This window comes from Saccopteryx leptura, chromosome 1 (assembly GCF_036850995.1).
Source record: "Saccopteryx leptura isolate mSacLep1 chromosome 1, mSacLep1_pri_phased_curated, whole genome shotgun sequence".
Classification (NCBI taxonomy): domain Eukaryota; kingdom Metazoa; phylum Chordata; class Mammalia; order Chiroptera; family Emballonuridae; genus Saccopteryx; species Saccopteryx leptura.
The window spans coordinates 27,979,370-27,998,337 of record NC_089503.1 but is presented as its reverse complement, the minus strand read 5'-3'; the positions used below and the strand labels follow the sequence as shown (position 1 = coordinate 27,998,337).

The 18,968-nt window shown below is 49.5% G+C and overlaps 1 protein-coding gene across 2 annotated transcripts in view; it reads right to left on the bottom strand.

Annotated features, from left to right (window-relative positions):
- Positions 1-18,968, bottom strand: part of ABTB2 (ankyrin repeat and BTB domain containing 2) — a 184,615-nt gene that overhangs the window by 157,996 nt on the left and 7,651 nt on the right. The window contains exon 1 of one of the 2 annotated variants that reach the window (XM_066363477.1): positions 14,681-14,755. The exons of the other annotated variant lie outside the window; for it this stretch is intronic. The gene's annotated coding sequence lies outside the window, so the exon portion shown is untranslated. Of the gene's footprint in view, positions 1-14,680; positions 14,756-18,968 lie in introns of those variants that run through there. 2 annotated transcript variants of the gene reach the window in all.

Sequence of the window (18,968 nt, the reverse complement as noted above, 5' to 3'; positions counted from 1 at the left end):
ATCAAATGATCTTGCCCAGGAGAAAGGGTTCTGGATTATGTTTTCTGCTTCTATGACCTTGCAGAGCCTGGTGTGAACAAGCCCCCGCTGGAGTGTGTATGGCTGGGATGCGCGCTGTCTGCCGGCTGGCCTCCCAGACCCAACTCCTCGCAGTCAGTTTAACACCTCCAACCCCCACGCTGCCTGCTGTCTCCAATGTGTCATCTCGTACGGCGTGTGAAAATACTGAGATTAAGGTGGTCTCGGCAGCTCTGGACAACTCTGCTTCCACCCAGCCCTCGGATAAAGGTTTGATGCGTGCCCGGACTGGTCCTGCTGTCTGGGCTGCAGACAGGCTGGACCAGCAGCTCGGAGTTGGGAGTCAGACAGATGGAAGTAACACATGGGTCAGGCAGGCTGGCAGGAGGCCCACCCAGTACCCTCCTCCCGGAAAGGCTCTGGCCTCAGCAGTCAGGCAATCTTCCCTCTTCCCAGGCCTGCAGTTTCATGAGTGATGAAATCTGCTATCAGGGGAGAACTCGTTTTCTTGACTTTAGAGAAATCCTGTAATGACAGTCTCCATCCACGACACTGCGGTGAGAGACGCAGGCTCTGTCTTCGCAGCTCATTTGCTGGGTAACTTGGGGCATGTTGCTTCCCCTCCCCGAGCCTCTGATGCTTCCTCTGCCCTCGTACTGGTGGTGTGATGATTAAATGAAACAATGTATGCCACGTCCTTAGCACAGAGTAACTGCTGAATAAACAGTTCCTATGATTATTGCGACAGGATCATAGAAACCACCCCTTCTGTGTCCTCCATGATGCCTACAAGATGCCACAGGGCAGGCGTTCAAGAAACCCTTGTTGGCTAAACATCCGCCCTATCTGGATCTAGTTAGCTGTAGGTACTTCAAAAGGCACATTGAATAACACCCCTCCTTGTCTGGTTTAGTTCTGAAATAGAAAGCAAATTAGCCACCAAGACGTCCAGGATCCTGAAAACATGTGGTCTCTAATATTGTCACACCTCCCATTTGCATCTGCAGCTGATTAAAAACAAGGATCTGTGAGATGAACTTGTCTAATATTTGACAACACGCAGCTTAGATCAAACAGTCTCACTAAAACTTGAAGCACGTCAAGGTGGCATCAAGTTGGAGGCAGATTGGAAGAAAAGAGAAGTGACACTTTGATTCATCTGGCACAATTTAAGATATGACATTTCTGTCTTAATGACAGCAATAAGCTCAGTCCCCAGTTATTCGCGACCTAAACGACTCTCCCTCTATAATCTGAATATGTAAGAGGCATTCCAAAGAAGTGCTTTTCTTCCAGAGAGGGTTATAGTAGAAAAAATATATGCTGAAGTCAGTGACTATAATAAATAATAATTGCTTTAAGAGCTGTGACAAAAAGATACTTGTTCTCATTAATGGTCTGCTGAAACTCTCTTCAAATAAATGCAGTTACCCTTGCCCAGCCTAATGTGGCAGCTGTGTTTCTCTATAAGACTGGTTTTTCCACTCTGCTTTTCCCTCTGGGTCTCCCAGTCTACCTCCACCCCTAGCATCTTATCTCCACAGCAACCATTCTTTCCTCTTTTACCCACAGCCCACTTACGGGTCTCAAACCATGAATGCTCTCAGCCCTCCCTCCTAGCACGGGTCAAGCATGTGGCCTCTGGACTCCAGTGATTGAGTCAATGGTGGGCACATGACCCAAGTCAGGCCAAACAGAGCCAAGGATACTCAAAGCAGGACTTTTGTTTGAGCTGTCAGGGAAGCTGACTTGCCTTCTTTGCTATGAGGCTTGTAAGCTGAGGCTGCTGCAGGCAGTTTATAATCACAAGAGAAGGGCTGCTGGAGAATGAGGCCAGCCCAGGTGCAGAATCCAGAGGAACAAGTAAACAAGAGAAAATAGGGTTCCAGAGGCATCACTGGACCTCTGAATCAAAGCACCCTTTAGGGTGTTTTTTAGGTAAACTCCTTTGCTTTAATTGATTTGAAATATGTCTGCAACCTGAAAAGTGTCCTGATACAGAACTGTTAAAAGAAGTGTGCTTATGGCCCTGGCTGGTTAGCTCACTGTAGAGCATTGGCCTGGTGTTAGGAAGTACTGGGTTGGATTCCCAGTCAGGGCACACAGGAGAAGTGCCTATCTACTTCTCCACCTTTCCCCCTCTCCTTTCTCTCTATCTCACTCTTTCCCTCCCACAGCCAAGGTCCCATTGGAGCAAAGTTGGCCCAGGCACTGAGGATGGCTCCATGGCCTCCGCCTCCGGCGCTAGAATGGCTCCAGTTGCAGTGGAGCAACACCCCAGATGGTGGGCATGCCGGGTGGATCTCAGTCGGGCGCATTTGGGAGTCTGTCTGTCTGCCATGCCCCCCCCCCCCGCCGGCTTTTCACTTCGGAAAAATACAAAAAGAAAAAAAAAAAAGAAGAAGTGTACTTATAAGTAGCAACTTTATGGCTTCTTAGGTTCAGCTGAATTACTTGGAATATGAGAAAGCGGCACTGGATTCCCAGAATTCCTTAACATCTGCCTATTCCGAACCATGAGAATAGATAGGACTTGGGCGTTTCCAACCAAGTTGCTGCTGACTTGGAAATGCTGGTGGCCTTGCTTGGGTAATACTGCTCAGGTGACCAGGTCCTGGGTAATAATAAAACACTGGTCCCTCAGGAGACCCGACTTCTGGTCCAAGCTGGGTTACTGGCTTTGGGACCTCACACAAACTCTTCTGGGCCTCAGTTTCTCCTACAGGAGCTTGAAGCCATCTGTCTCTAACACAGGAGAATGGGAGGTAGTGTCACCGGGTAGTTAACAACACGGGCTTTGAGTTGGGCGGACTGGGGTTCAAATCCCTAGTCTACCCTCAACTAGCTACATGATCTTGAGTAAGAGGCTTAATTTCTCTGGGTCACAGTTTCCTTATCAGCAGAATGGGAATAAACTGAGGATTACCACAAAGGGTCATTTTAAAGATGACATAAGGTAAAATCTGTCAAGTGTTCAGCCGGGTACCTGGTATATAGTAGAGATCTGATGGGATAGCTGTAATCGCTGTGAGATCAAATGAGAAAGAGTGTGAAAGTACTTTGTAAAAACCACAAGGCACTGTACCCATCGCAGAGATTATCTTCCCCTCTCACTCCTCCACTGGCCATGATTGTGATGTCATAGTGTGTGGTCGAGACAATAAACTCGATGAAAGGAATCTAACCAATAAATTATACCTGACCCAGCAGAGAGAGAGAGAAAGAGAGAGAGAGAGCTAGTTAGTTAGTTGTCAATGGGGCACAGGGGTACAAACCCCGTAACTGTCATTTCCTCAATGGTTTTGCACACTCCCCAAGAAATATACCAGGGCTGTTCACGGAAAATGCTATCAATAGCAACCTACCCAATGTTCCTCCGGAGGCCTGGAACTGTTCCCTAGCCATGAGCAGTCGAACTTTTCCAGAGCTACATCTGCAAAAGTGCAAGTTAAGATCCCTTCCTGATTTTTCAATTTCTTTTAACAACTTCACAGGCAGGATGAAAATGTGCTGCTTTATGAATGAGAAATTTCAGTTGCTGGACTTGGCAGCCGCGATTTCCAAGAAACCCAGCCGCGAGGAGGGCTGCCGTAGGCTGGACCCCTCCTATTTTCCACTGGCACATCCCATAGAGCGAGGGAGTGCTGGGTTTCCAGCGAGCTGCTCCCAGAAAAGAAACGGCTGTGGTGCAACCAGAGAGAGATTCCTTCCAGGTGTTGGAGAACCAAGTCCCCCCAGACTGAAGGGACATGGGGTCTTTCTTCCTTTCTTTTTCAGTTTAGAAAACGCACGGAACAAGCCTAAGAGGTGCTCACTGCAAAACCGTACAAAAGGGTCACTTCAAATCACCTGAGCATTGCTTAATGTGGAAAAAATTAAAGCCTGAAAAATCGGGTCCATAAAATGTAAGGAGACTTAGGAAAGCAACCCCGTTTGATTCTGCAGTCCTTGTTCAGGAAAATAGATAGATTGTTCTCTTGCTCTCTTTTCTAACTGTGGCCTGTATACCAGCCGTGTGTGTTTTGGACCCTTGCCCATCCTACCATGATTTCCTGTCTAGGTCTGGGTCCCATGGTAACTGGAGAGATTTGGCGTGCTGGCCTCATATGCAATGACTGGCCACACGAGGGATGCCAAGCGGGTATCTTCTTCCATAACAAACATCTCCCTCTCTCTCCCTCTCTCTCTCTTCTGATTCTGCGGCAGGGCTACTCTCTTGCTCATAAATTCTTAGGAACAAAGTCTTCAGTTTACAAATGGATCTCCCTACGCAGCCTCTCTTACCCGCCTCACAGGGAAGTGAAAGTCTTGTACACAGTCAGAAAACCCATCTGGTATTCAAAGATCCACTGCACAGGGTCAGAGGGGCTGCAAGGTTGCTGGGGGCGGGGGACGGGGGTCAATGGTCTTGCTATCAGCAAAAGTGCCAGGCGGTTGAGTAGATACAAAGTCTCATTTATGGGGTGGACAGAAGTTATCCTCGGGAATGTATATATTTCTGGGGTGTCCCCAGGACATACTGATGTGAGTCACATGTTTTCAATGTCTGAGGGCTAATTTCTATTTATCTTTCAGATCTCAACCACAATGACCCTGCCTCCAGGACCGTGATAACCCTGTGCCCCCAACCTGGTACAGGGGGCGTGGCCACCAAGTTTGGCACATATGCCTCTGTAATTCTCACTCCCCAACTCACAGCTTGTCCCTGACAGTCAGGGACTGTAGCTTTTCACCTGTATTCGGACACGACACCTGACATCAAGCGGGTGTTCTGGAAATGTGTGCAGCATGGCCTATCTGGGGGCAGACCTAGCCACAGACCACATCACAGACTCAGGACTCGGCCTTTGCAACCTCGCTGCCTCCTGTTCCCGTACCCCCCCCCCCTCCCCCAACTGCAGAATTCAGCCTCCTTCTGCAAGAGGACCCGCCCTCAGGAAGGGGCACGACAGAAGCCACTCAGACTGAGGTCAAAGGGATACATCATCCAAGCATGCCCCCTCCGCAACAATCTCCCCACCCCTAACTTAGGATACTTCTGCTCCCCCTCTCCTTGACCTAAGGAATTAAATTATAATTGTAACCACAGTGAAGGATTTTTTTTGGAAGTGGAGGAGGTGGCTCCTCCCACCGCTTCTACAACCTCACAAGGACTGACTCCTGGCACTCATCAAACCTGGCGTCCAGGGAACCCAGCCCCCACGCCCGGGGGGGGGGGGGGGGAAGCAGGTCTTGTGCAGCCAGCTCTCCTGCAATGCGCTGTTGACTTTGCTAATAGAGCAAACAGACCCTCTTTGAAAGAGAGGCAAAGCAGCAGAGCCCTGCTTCCCTGCCCATTTCCTCTGCCTTATTAAGCAAGAAGAACTGGTTTCAGTAAGAAACCCTGAAAGCCGCGGATGGAACAATCTCAGAAGTGTGTCCGGGGTCCCCGGGCATGGAGGGCACAGGGCACACAGGAATTACAGTCAGCACCGGGAGGCAGGCAGTAGAGGGGCTGGCCGCCCGCGTCTCTCTCTGGGTGAGAAACAGGCAAAGACTTTGAAGTCAACCACTACAATAATAAACAATAAACCACTTTACCTGATTAAGTGCTAACTGTTTTACAAATATTTGTGTGTTGTCTCAATGCTCTTAATGCTGCAAGTACTGCAGTGTTACTTTTTAAAATAAAGAAACTGAGGCTCAGACAGGTTTGATAATGTCCCCACCCCTTGAAGTTAAAAAATAAGCAAATCTGAAGGACGGCGACAAAAGTCAGAATCAGGCAACCACCACGAGCGCATCTGCTGGAAGGGGAGTGTGGTAGATGCTGATCTCGACCTGGGGGTGACTTCACAGGTGTCCGACTGCATAAAACTTCATTGCGTGGAATGGAATGTAAGATTCTGCACTTTACGCACCTCGATTTAAAATAAAGAAAAACAAATAAAGACTTTACCTCAGATCACACAGGGAAGATACCAAAATAGAAACTAGATCTCCATAACTTCAAAACCTATGCTCCTACCTAGTTCACACTGGGAAATCCAGGAGAGTGGATGTTGGGAGGATCACTTCTACCCCAATGCCACAGGCCTGGGTGCACACGAATGGTGTCTCGGTGTCCTCTGTGCTTACCCTTTCTGTCAAGGGAGGGAACAGCAGGTAAAGAAAAGCCACGGGCCCAGATCATGGTGCTCGGTGGTGGCAGTGAAAGCAGAGAAGGTCTAAGATCAGACCAAGGCAAACACCACCAGATCCAACCCAAACGTTTCCTTCCCTTGGAAAGAAAGTCTCCTGGAACGTGAATGTTCCTAAAGCGATCCTAGTAAAAGCCTTTATATCTGGCACGGAAAGGACAAAAACAACCCTGTCTTTGTTCAGATATTTTAGACACACACAGGAGCTTATGCCCAAGACCTGCACCAACCTATGAAATAAGGCGACTTAAATATCCCTGCTGTTCCAAGTTCCCCGTGTGGAGGCTGCTGGGGCCGGAGGACGAAAAGTCCAGCTCCCCAGAGATGGTTAGCACAGATGACAGGTAGTCTCAAACTGGTGGCCTGTGGTGTGGTTCAGGACGCTCATGAATTAATAACACGAGGAGCTCAGTACACCTATTGAGAACCACTAACATTTTAACTTCACGTGCACAGAGTGGATGCATCGTAATCCCTGGTTCGTGTCCCATTTTGTTGCGTTATTACAATGTGACTTCACCTCCAAAGCAAAGGCCAGAGCCTTGACAAGCCTCTCCGTCTCCACCACCTCCTCCTCCCTCCCCCAGTCCACCTCGTTCCCTGTCCCCACATGGCGTACATCACCCCCGTTTCCCAACCCCTCACTTCCTCCCTTACACACTACTTACTGTGCCTGTGGGATACCCTTCAGTACATTTTTCAAGTGCAACTGTATAAAAATTGTATCATGCTGTGTGTAACCGTCTAAGATTGATTTTCCCCCCTTGCTTATTATATTGCTAAGGTTCACTCAGCTCCTGCTTTCTCTCCTAATCACGCACTGTCAGTTGAGCCCATGTACATCGTGAGCAGCTTGGTGTTCCGAGTTTGTATTTCGTTTTTACGACATCATAAGGCGGGTGTTGCAGTCATCCCCATTTTACAGAATAAAGAACAAAACAAAACAAACCGATAGGCTCAGGGGCTTGCTCGGTATCACAGTTTTTAAAAATCAGCTTAGCTGGGAGTAAATTCAGGATGTGCTCACCTCGTACATGAGTGTCCACATCACACCACCAGAAGGGTCACCAAAGCCTCCCCCTCCCCCAAATTGTCATCACATCCTTGTCATCATCATAATGGCCACCGTACTTGGCCACTTAAATGTTTCAAGTACTTTAGAGGATATAATTATTTTCATCTCTGCAACTACCCTATGAGGCAGGCAGTATTATCTCCATTGCACGGACAAGTAAACTGAGGCCCAGAGACATGAAGCCACTTGTCAAGGAAGCAGTGGGCCCAGCATTTAAATGCAGGTGGCCCAGGGGCACATCCACACCCTCAGTCACGAAGTGCAGGCCTCTCGGTCTACAGAGCGCAGCCATCTGAATCCAAGAGGCAAAGACGATGGCGGCTAAGGTGAGGTCCTGCCGAGCGGGCACCCTGGGTGGTGACTGCAGCACTCCCGGAACCTGACACCTTTACTCATCGGGGAAGCCCGACTCACGCTTCCTGTCCCAGGAGAAGAGCTAAGAGCACAGGGAAGGAGCAAAAGACCACAACACAGACAGCCTCGCCAAGAGCAGCCCGGCTGACCAGCTGCTGGTCTCAGACATGGTCCTGGGTCTCTGGAGGGAAATGACCAGGCTCTGAAAGCTGGAAGGGCCAAAGGGCAGTGCCTCAGGGAGAAAATGGCACAAAGCCTCCTACTGGACAAACGTACAATCCAGAGTTTTTACTTGATCTGCTCCCAATAGCCTTAGGATTACTATTAACACTCCAGCAACAAAAGGCATGGGCTTTGAGGTCCTACAGCACAACCCTCAATCTCAGCTCTGCCACCTGCTGTGTGTATGACCTTGGACAAATTATTTTAACTGTCCCAAAGGTCCAGTGTCCTCATTGCAAAGTGGTGATGAGTAAGACCGCCTACTTCTCAGGGGCTGTCATGGGGATCCGATGCGATTACCCAAGCAAATCATCTAGAACCTTGTTCCATCTCAGAGGAAAATAAACATCAGCCTTTTTTATTTTTTTATTTTATCACCACCATCTCTGCAGTTTGGTGAAGCGGATTAAACCAGATGGCATCCAATAAATGTAGGCTACTATCATCATCATTCCCAAGGCAACATCCTTCCCCACCTCCTGCTCAGTCTCCCTAATGGTCCCCATTCTACCATTCAGAGAGACCCTCATGGACCAGCTCACACGCCATCTCTCTCTGAAAGGGGACCTCTGCCCCCTGTATACTCTCAAAGGAGCCCTGAAGTCAAAACCCGACTCCAAGTGATACAGGATGGACTCACAAGTCTGAATCACCTGAGGAGCATTTTAAAAAATACCGTATTCTGCCTGACCTGAGGCAGTGCAGTGGTTAGGGGTTCCACCTGGACTCAGAGGTCGCTGGTTCAAAACCCCGGGCTTACCCGGTCAAGGCACATAGGAGAAGCAACTATGAGTTGATGCTTCCAGCTCCCCCCCCTTTCTCTCTCCCTCTTCTTTCTCTAAAAATCAATAAGTAAAATCTTTAAAAAAAAAATACAAGTACTCTCGCCTCGCTTTTAGAGGTTTTTTACTTAATATATCCAAGGTGTGTCCCAGAATATGAATTTTCAAAGTAACTCAAGATGTTTCAGCAACCAGCCAGGTCTGGAAATGACTGATTTAAAAGTTTCCTGCATTTTAAGAAGGAGGGGGGAGATGTGTGGACTCGTGCTACAGATATATACACATGCACACACACACAAACACAGTTCTTTGAAGGGCCAGGTCAAAAGTGGAGGAAACCACAGCGCAGATAACTAACAAAGCAACTACTTGTGAAGAAGAGTCCAAGTTACCCTTTAACCAGGAGTGATCTGTCCATGCCCCGGGAGCCGCACCAAGGACACTGGCTTTGTCAGCCCTGCGTGTCCCACAAGGGGCCCAGTCACACCAATGACAGCATGACAATGCAACGTCCTGTCCCCACGTCCTTCCTTTCTTCCCTTTGAGACCTGTTCCTCCCTTAGTAGACCCAGCTGCCCCATGAAAGCAGGAGTCTCACCATTTCTCAGTGGCCTCTGGAGTCCCCTAATTTAAGCCCATCTCCTGTCATAACTGTGATGAAAATAACTGGATCCTTACAAATGGCTCCGAGCTATTTGGATTTCCTTGCAAGTGGCAGCTTTAGCACATTCTGGGTGTGGACAAATGAGCGGCGATTGCATAACGATACGGGCCTTCCACACCACAAATTAATCCTACAGAAACAGTGCAGCTGTGATTACAGTTTCCCTGGGTGGTGCTGATTACACAGTCCAGACCAGCGGAGGGGAGCAGGCTGCTGGTCAGCTTGTAAGGTACTAAAACGACACCTGCACAGAATCATGTTTACCCCCATCATCCTCGGAAGAGGGAAGGTAGGAAGGGAAGGGGAGGAGAAAGACTATGTGGAGGCCATGGTACCCAAATATAACTTAGGCATTCAAGGGCTAATACCCTCCGATTCACTCCTTTTGACTAGAAAAATAACACATCCTCAAGTAGAAAATGCTTACCACACATAAAAGCGGAAACACACCGAATGCCATTGCCGGGAAGCAAGGACAATGAGGATGGCAGCCGTGGTTTCTATCAGGTAGGTGCCACATGCCAGGCACTGGGCTAAGCGCCCCCGCCTTCATTTTCTTGTTTAATCCTCACACCTACTACGCTGGGTCCATTCTAGTATTATCCCCAGTTTACAGATGGAAAAATCGGGCACCAAAAGGTTAAATAACTAGTTGTTTGGTCTGGAGAAGTGAGTGGTGGAGTCAGGGTTTGAACTCAGGCCCCCTGTGTGAGCAAATATCCTCTCAGACCTGTTTACCCAGCTAAGAGTCCCCTCTTGGTCCCACTCTTCCCAGGGGACGCTCCTTTCAAAGTCACCCTCTGCCAGGATGCCACTGAGGGTTCTCTTGGGCTTGTCCCGCACAACAAAGGATGTGGAAGGACCGCAGGGCTTGAGAAGTACTAAAACCTTAACCTCTTGGGTAAAACTCAAGTTCCAAGGAGCCACAGATTGTGGCAGTGGCTCTCCTGGTGGCAGCTCTCCAAGTGGATACGGACAGGCCAGCTTCGGGCAAAACACCTCTGAAAAGAGCTCACCTCAAGGTGGAAGGACCAGGCAGTTCCTGAATGAAAAGGGAGCTCACGAGAGTTCCTAGTTCAAAGGAACAAACACCCTCTGACCTATGATAACGGGTCAATCAACAGCCCAGGAGGACAGAAGAGCCTTGGAGGAAAAAAAAGCAGAACTCAAGTTCAAGTCCTACTCAGTAGCAGTAACAGCAGCAATAGTACTCCCACTAGACTGTTTCATCGTCTTGAAAATAGCAACAATGTCTACCTCCGGAGAATATGGTATGGCTCAGATGAGGAAACCCATAGAAAACTTTGTAACACATGTCGGTTCTTACTATGTGGCCAGCATTCTGCGAAGTGTTTTATGCATATTTCGTCATTTTGTTTAATCCTCCCCAAATCCCTAGGAGGCTATCTTTAAATCACCATTTTGCTGACAAGAAAACATCAGTGAGGCTAAGTGGCTTGCCTTAGGCTCTGCAGCTTGGAAGTCATAAATCCTGACCCCGTGTTAAGGGTCCAGAGGTTAGAGCCACAAGAATCAATGGCCTTCCTCTTCACTTCCACGAATCTTCTTGTTTCTGCAAACAGAGGCCTTTCAGAGAACCTGCACAATGGTTAAAATTTTGAGACCTGCGAAAACCCAGAAAGCTGGCCCCAAGTGACCTCCCGCTGACCCGTTCTAATGGCCGTGTGTCCCACGGAGCTGTCTGTGATGATGGAGAGGTTCTATATCGGCACTGTCCAGCGTGGTAGGCACCAGCCTCATGTGATGAGGAAGCACTAGAAATGCGGCTTGTGTGACAAAGGAAACGATTTTTTAACCTTATTGGCTGTTATGAAATTTAAATAGCCTCACATGGCTAGTGGCTACAGTACTGAACAAAGCTGCTCCACTCACTCACGGCACGGCAGGTCTCCTGGGCACCACACGATGACGGCTGTAAGGAAGCTCCGACTTCCCAGAACAGGCCGTAGTGTGAAGGAATAAAATAAGTCTTCCCGCCCCAGAGCAAACATCATTGCTGCGATCTTGGAACCTTTGCAGCTGGAAGAGAGAAATGGCCTGTTCTACACCACATGGCCTCACCTCTCTCTCTCTCACACACACACACACATTTTTTTTTCTTTTAAGAGACAAAATTAAATGTGTAGAGAGTCCCCAATGACTTGGAAAAGGTTGTCACATTTTCTGATGACAAACTCCCCTGGCTTATGATGACACGAGGGCGAAAATACGGTGGAAAGGAAAAGCCAGGGGGTCAACAAGGAGAGGCCCAGCACTCTCCAAGGCGTCATTAATCGAGAGGAAACAGACTCAAGCAGCGAACAGCTTCCAAACGTTCTTCCTCTCGAACTATTTTAAGCAACCAACACAGTCTCTCAGAGGGTATTTCATTCACACCAGCAGAAAAGCGGCTTCAGCTTCTCAGGATTATCTTGAAACACGCAGAGAAGCAAATACCCACACCACGGCCACAGGCCTGGCAGGTTAGCCACCCCACTGGGCCAGGGTACTATTTTAAGGCACCCTAAATGGCTCGGCGGTTCAGAAGCAGGGAGGGACGGACTTGCTTCAGTTCCTCTCACTGTCCATTCATTTCTTTGCTCAGGAAATCACTGTGTACGTTCCATTCCCACCCACGCAGCTCCGGAGGACAGAGCAGGGGGGGACAGAGGCAGCAGGGCGAATGAGGACTCGGCTTGAATCCTGCTGTGTCATTTACTAGCAATGTCACCTGGACTTCTCTGAGCCTCGGTTTCTGCGACTATAAAATGGGAGTAAGAAGAGTACATGCATACCTCACTGGGCGAAGTTAACAATGACATGATATCACACGTGTGTAGCACACAGCAAACGCCTGGTACTTCGTAAAGGCTCATGGTAGGACCGTGCTGGGACCAGAGCTGAGAATTCAGGTTTCTTGGTTTCTCTGGCTGGGGAGGGGGCAGAGGATCTGGAGTGAGGCTGCCTGGGTTTCATTACAGTCGCTACCTCTTATTAGCTGTGTGACCTTGAGCAAGTTATTTAACCTCTCTGTGCCTCAGTTTCCCCCTATTAAAGATGGAATTAGCAGCGCCCACTCTGTTTGCCAGTGGGACGAATGAATTATACAGTGCCGCCACCATTCCCGATCTTCCTCTGCCCCATTCCATGCAAACCTAATAATTTAAGCCTCTCTTGGGTGTTCTCTCTTGATTCCTCCAGATGAGCGAGCCAAAACAAGGCAGCATAGCTGTGGAGTGAAGGCAAGTCACCGTCCAGGGTGGGGCCAAACGAGCACTCCAGAACAATGATTCTTTTACCACGAGTAATAGCTAATGTCTGAGCACCAGACTCTCCCAAGAACTCTGCCCACAGGATCCGGGCCCCACTCCAGACCATTTACACCAGAAGCTCTGGAGGTGGGGGCCTTAGGACACAGACACACACACAGGTTTTTTATTTCTTTAAAGCTCTCTAGGTGATTCTAATGTGAATCCAGGGGTGAGTCACCGAAACAACTCTGAGATAGGAATCATGATATACCCATTACACAGAAAAAGAAAACCGAGGTCCAGCGACTATGTAACTAGCTGGCAGACAGGCAGGGGTGACTCCTCCACATTCCGTCTCTAAGCCGCCCTGTGACACCACTGCTCTCCGGAAGAGCCGAGGGCACACCGCCATCGGGCAGCTGGCTCCTCCCCAGGCCTTTCTGAGATGACCACAGGCCCCATGCCTTCTCAGAGCACCCAGGACGGGTCTCTTTCTGGCTAGATTTCTGACCTAGACTTGACCTCCAGGAATCCAAAGCTGCCTGAAAAAGGAGTCTCACTTTCCCAGAACTGAAGGACACAGCACTAAGTCCCAGGGGTCCACAGAACAACTGGACCTAATTAAACAGACCACTTGCTAATGACAAGAAACCACAGATCTGACGATCTTCATTAAAAGGTGGCTGGCTGCCTGCGAAGAAGCTAGAAAGCAATATTCAGGGTCTCTTAAGGTCACCAACCAAAGAATATAAGACTGGAAATTAAATCTCTACCGCCTGAGGCCCTGCGCAGTCCTGCTGGACTATGCCTACCCTTGGGTAGGACAAAGGAGGGCTATGTTTAAACCCATCATATGATTAAGCATGTTCAAGGAGCCCTCTCCTCCGAGTTAAGGAGATCTGGAGGTCAACCTCTTACTTGGCATCTCTGTATATTAAGTTTGAGACAAACAATCAACCTCACTCTCAGCTCTTTGGCTCGGTCCTGCTTCTCTGTTACCTGGATGTTCCCATTTCAGTTGATGGCTATTCATTCCTTCGGTTGCTCAGACCATAAGCCTGGTGTCGTACTAACTCCACACTCATTCCCTGCACATCCACGCTGTCCAAGCCTTCATTCTGTGTCACCTGGATTATTGTAAAGCCTCTGAAGCGGTTACCCTGCTCCCACATTCAATGCCACTGTCCATTTCCAACACACCAGAGGGGGTGATCTTGTCACCATGCAAATCAGATCATGTCCCTGAAGTCCCTCCAGTAGCTCCCAGCAGAACTCAGGATTAGAGCCAAGGTACCACCCAACAGTCACTGAGGCCCCCCCTGACTGATCACCTCCCCAATCACATCTCCTACTACACTTCCTGTGCCCCCCCATCACGCTCGCTCCATCCCAGCCACACTGGTCTCCCTGAACCCACCGGCACGGCTGTCACCTCCGCCCAGCTCTGTCCCCCCCAGCCAGGCTGGCCTCACTGTGCTTCCTCCAGCCTTCCTCCTCCTCGTCCACCGGCCTGCACCCTCCCCTCCTTTGGGTCTCTCCTTTTCACTGCTGTCAGCAAGACCTGCAAGAGTGCCCGGTGTACAGCCCGTCCTTGATAAATAAATACTTGCTGAATGGACAAGCGGATGTACCCCAAACTAGACTCTTGGCCTCTCCCCTGTTCCTATTCTCCAGAACCTCCCACTGTAACCACCATCTGTCTCCTCAAAGACCAACATGGTAGAAAACATGCCAGCCCTTCCCGGGATACTTTACAAGCACCCGCCAGACAGGTGGGGGGAGGGGGGTGTCACCGGGATGCTTTTTAGAGGCGGCTCTAGGCGCCCCGGAGGCCTGCTCACCTGCTACTGAACTGGGTCCCAGCATAGTTCTGGCCTGCCTGCTCATCCTGGGAGGACTGCGTCCAGAAGAACAGCTGCGTGCAACTCCTTCCAAATGATGTCCCCATGTGCAACCCGACTTACCCAGCTGCTGAGACGAGTTTACAACAGCAGCACCAGGACCTGGTTTTCACAGACACAATTGCTTTTGGCTCTATGTTCTGTCTGCTTCCAGAACATTTTCTTAATTTTCAACTTGGGGACTCGAAGGGTGGAGGCACTGCAGGGCAGAGGGGTGACGAGCCATCCGTTTACCTGGCCTGTCGTGGCGACCTTCCCCAAGCCCCACTCAAGCTCTGTGACTGAGGTGAGGGGGTGTTCAGAGCCTGTCCACCTCGGAGCTCCACGTCTTGCTCGGACCGCAGAGCTCCCGGCCGCCTGTCATCCTCACCGACTCTCACTCCCCTCCTCTCCGAAAAACCGGCCCCGCCAACTGCAACAAGCAGCATTTAAAAATATCCTGCTGGATTATGTAGCCTTGCCTTCTAAATTCTTCACAATGCCTATCTCTGTCCCACATAGTCTAGAGAAGGGTGGAGCATATTTAATTTTTTTTTTTTCTTGAGCTCCCCTGCTATAAATACCCGAGTCTGGGTAGGCGGGCTGCAAACACCGGCAGGATGAAGTCACCTCGGAGCCAAGCTCACCACAGAGCAGGCCCGCCAGGGCCCGGACGCAGCTGCCGAGCGCCGAAGTGTCAGGTCGGCCAAAAGCAGACAGCACTCGTCCTGCTGGGGGAGCGGGGAAGAAAGACTCGAAGGACAATCATCGCAGTTAATCCCAATATAAAAAGGGTGGTGTTTAGTCCTGCGACCCAGCCAGGCCTTCGGAGAACACGCCAGCTCCATCTGGGGTGTTTGTTTCCCAAGGATACTAATTATCAGGCTCAACTGCAAAGAGATGATTTCACAGTGTCCATGTGGGGTCTAGAAACATTATCGGAGGCAGTAGGGCCCTTGGAGAATCTGGTCCGGCCTCTTCACAACACAGATAAAGCAACAGAGAGTCAACAAGATGGAGTTATTCGCGCCAGGTCACGGAGGGGCCAAGGTCCGACCCAGAATTTCTGGATCCAAATGCTTCGTTCTCTGCGCTGATTGTCCTAGAAGCTCATGCCCATACCCTCAGTGTGGTGCATGAGCCTCAGCTCGTGATTATTAACAACTTTCCTCACAGCAAATACTGATTTTCCTATTTTAAAAGATACAGACTTAAAAAAAAAAATAAAAAAACCTTACGTGTCCAACAAAAGCTTGGCCTTAATTTTAGGGATGATTTCCATGTACTGAAAGGTCTGTTGAGATGCTTTGTGATCCAACATAAATCTGCTCCTCCCCCCACACACCCCTATCCTTGTAACTGTGTTATTTCCAAGTTCAACTTTCCTGTTTAATTTCTCCATCGTGGGCCTGACCCCACCCCTCAACCTCAGCTCACTTTTAGAAAGCAAACAATGGGCCCCAAATTATGAGCCAAAAATGGCTACAGGTATGCTTTTTGCAAAATGTTCGAGATTTCTTTTTCAAGTGACAAGAAAACTCCTTTATAACACTAGGGTTAGGGAAAGGACTAACACCCAAGTTATGAGCTAAGCCATTGATGAACTATCACATTTTATGAGCGTCAGCAGACTTCAGCTAGACCCCAGGAAGTCTAATCCGGATGGCACAGAGCCATAAGGTGGTTCCGCAATATCAAACGTTACAATGGCTGGATTCCCTATTATCAATCCTCTGGAGACACCTTTGCCAGGAATTAGAAAGTGACTAACTCTCTCTGAGAAGTAGGTTTTTATTTTCCAAAACTCTAAACTGGAAACTGAACATAGCAAGTCAAACTTGCACCCAAAGAAAGCTTTGGGAACCCCTTATCACATCCTGTTTTATGTCCCTTGCCACCTCCATGTTTGAGAATCCTGCTTTGACAAGGGTCGATCCAATGGCCTCATTTAATGAGTTTGTCAGCCCTAAGCTTCGCCCTGTACTGGGACTGCATTGGCCTGAAATGTTGCGTTCAGGGCCACGGAAGAACTGCCAAGTCAGAAGCCAAATTCAAAAGAAGAAATAAAGCTGGTCGAAGCCTTGTCCCTCCTGTGTCCTTTCAACCTCAGTGTGCTCGGTTCAAGTCTTCTGTCATTCCTGGTGTTGCTAGGGCAGCGGACCGGGGCGTTTCTGAGGTCAAGCTTTCACTCGACAGGAGGGGTAACGGGAGGTCTGGGACTGTGGTTACGATGAGCTGGGGAGCAGACAAACTAAATTTCTGAATTATAAAAATAAGTTTTGGAAAACTCTCTTCCTGCACTCTGGCAAGCTTCGGAACATCTGGATAAAAGATGTGGGAAAGTTTTCTTTCTTCACTGTCTTATCTGCCCTGCTCCTCCTTGTTATGCCTCTGAACCTTCCAGCCCAACAGGGTCACTTGCTATTTTCCAAAACACGCACTTTGGCTTCCAGGTCTTTGCTCACACTGCTTCCCTCTGTCTGGGAGCCCCCCCCCCACCCCCGTGCGCTCCTCACCCCCGCCCTTCCCTGTCATAGCTCCACCTGCCCGAACCCCACTGCTCACCTGCCGCCTTCTCCCGGAAGCAGCCCCGACCTTCTCCCACTCCCTCCTTCTCCCCCTGGGCTCATCTCTCCTCTCTGAGCTCTCCAGCCACCAAAGTTTCAAGGTCCCATCTATGGATGGACCATTATACCTGCCATACAGAGGGGCACGGGAAGATGAAATAAAACAGCTCACACCCTAGCCAGGTGGCTCAGTGGGTAAAGCGTCGTCCTGGCACAGAGGTCCCAGGCTTGATCTCCGGTCAGGGTATGTACAAGAAGCAATCAATGAGTATACAACTAAAGTGGAACGAGCTGATGTTCTCTCTCTCTCTCTCTCTCCCCCTACCTTCCTGTCTCTCTCTCTCAATGGGGGGGGGGGGGTAGCTCATGAAGCCCCGGTCGAGTAGCTCAGTTGATTAGAGCATGGTCTGGATCCAATAAGGCTGCAGGTTCGATCCCTGGTCAGGGCACATACAAGAACCAAACAATGACTGCATAAATAAGCAGAACAACAAATCTCTCTCTCTCTAAAAATCAATTAATAAAAATAATAATTTTTTAAAAGCTCATGAAAAGCACACATCACGGCAGTGGCACATAGGAAGAGGAGGTGGTCAGCGCTGCCCTGTCATATGAATGCAGCAACCACCAACGTCCTTGTTAGGCTCCCATGTGTGTGTTTTGTTTTCCCTGCTAGATTCGAAACTCCTTGACAGGCGAGATCGGTTCTTGCCCTCCTGCGGGCTGTCTCCATTGCCTTGTATGTATTGAATAGCTGGTGCTTGGTAAGTAGTTGATTAATGTGGCCAGCGTGGCATTTCTCAGGCTCACTTGGGCTGTGTTTCCTAAGCTTCTCCTCTCAATTCAGCGAGCAGTTCCAAATATACCATCTAAGTTGCAAAACCATTTAGGTCTTTTTTAAAACAAGCAAGACAACCACAAAATCTGTTTACATGACAGGCCAGCAAAACACAAAACACCTGCTGTGCTGTGGCTCCGGACTTGGCAGCTGCAACAGGAGGGGTCCAATATCCACCACTGCTCCCTGGGCCTGGAGCTCCCCCTGCGCAGGGTTGCTCTCATCCCGCGGGGGCGGACACGAGATGGGAGGGCGGGGTCTGACCCCATCAGCCCGCCTCACTGCGGGGGCAACCGAGCCAGAAAGGAGCAGGGTGCTTTTCCAGATTCCATAACTTCCTCCTACCTACTGTCGCCAAGGAAAGCCTTGTGACTGACCCTGGTCACCTTGGGATTTGGATCATGATCCTCCCCCGAACTAGAGTCGTCCACTTTGGCCAAAGTGAACACAACTAGTGCATCCAACACACAGTTGCAGAAATATAGCTATAATTAGAATGAACATTTTTATGTGCCGGGCACAGTGCAAAGTCCTTTACAGAGAATCTTATTAAATCCTCACAACCGTCTTATCAGCTGACTATTCTTTTCAGTCCTACCGTGGAGCAGTGTTTTTCAACCAGAAGCGATTTGCCCTGCCACCCCCCCTCCCAGGGCACATGTGACAATGTCTGGAGACATTTATGATTGTCATGACAAGCAGGAAAGGTGGGGGGAGGCTACTGGTTTCTAGTGGATAGGGACCGGGTTGCTACTGAGCATCCTACAATGCACAGGACACCCACGACAAAAATCATCCAGTCCGAAATGTCTGCAGTGACAAGGCTGAGAGATCCTGTTACAGAGGAAGAAACCCCGGCTCAGAAGTGAAACCACATGCCTAGGGCCATACAGCTCAGGTGTAAGGGAGCCGGGATGGCACCGAGTGTTCGCTCTTGACGCTAAGCCGGCAGTAGCTCTAACGTCCCCGATCACTGAGTGTGCACCAAGCACAACCTCCCCGTTCCCTGATTTCACGGTAGAGACATGGAAGCAGCTTCAAGTGACTTGCAACATGGGACCCAACTCAGACGTCAAAGTTGAAGGATCTCTGCACTTGTCACGAGGATTCCCCTCCCTGTGCTGCCAGCACTGAGATT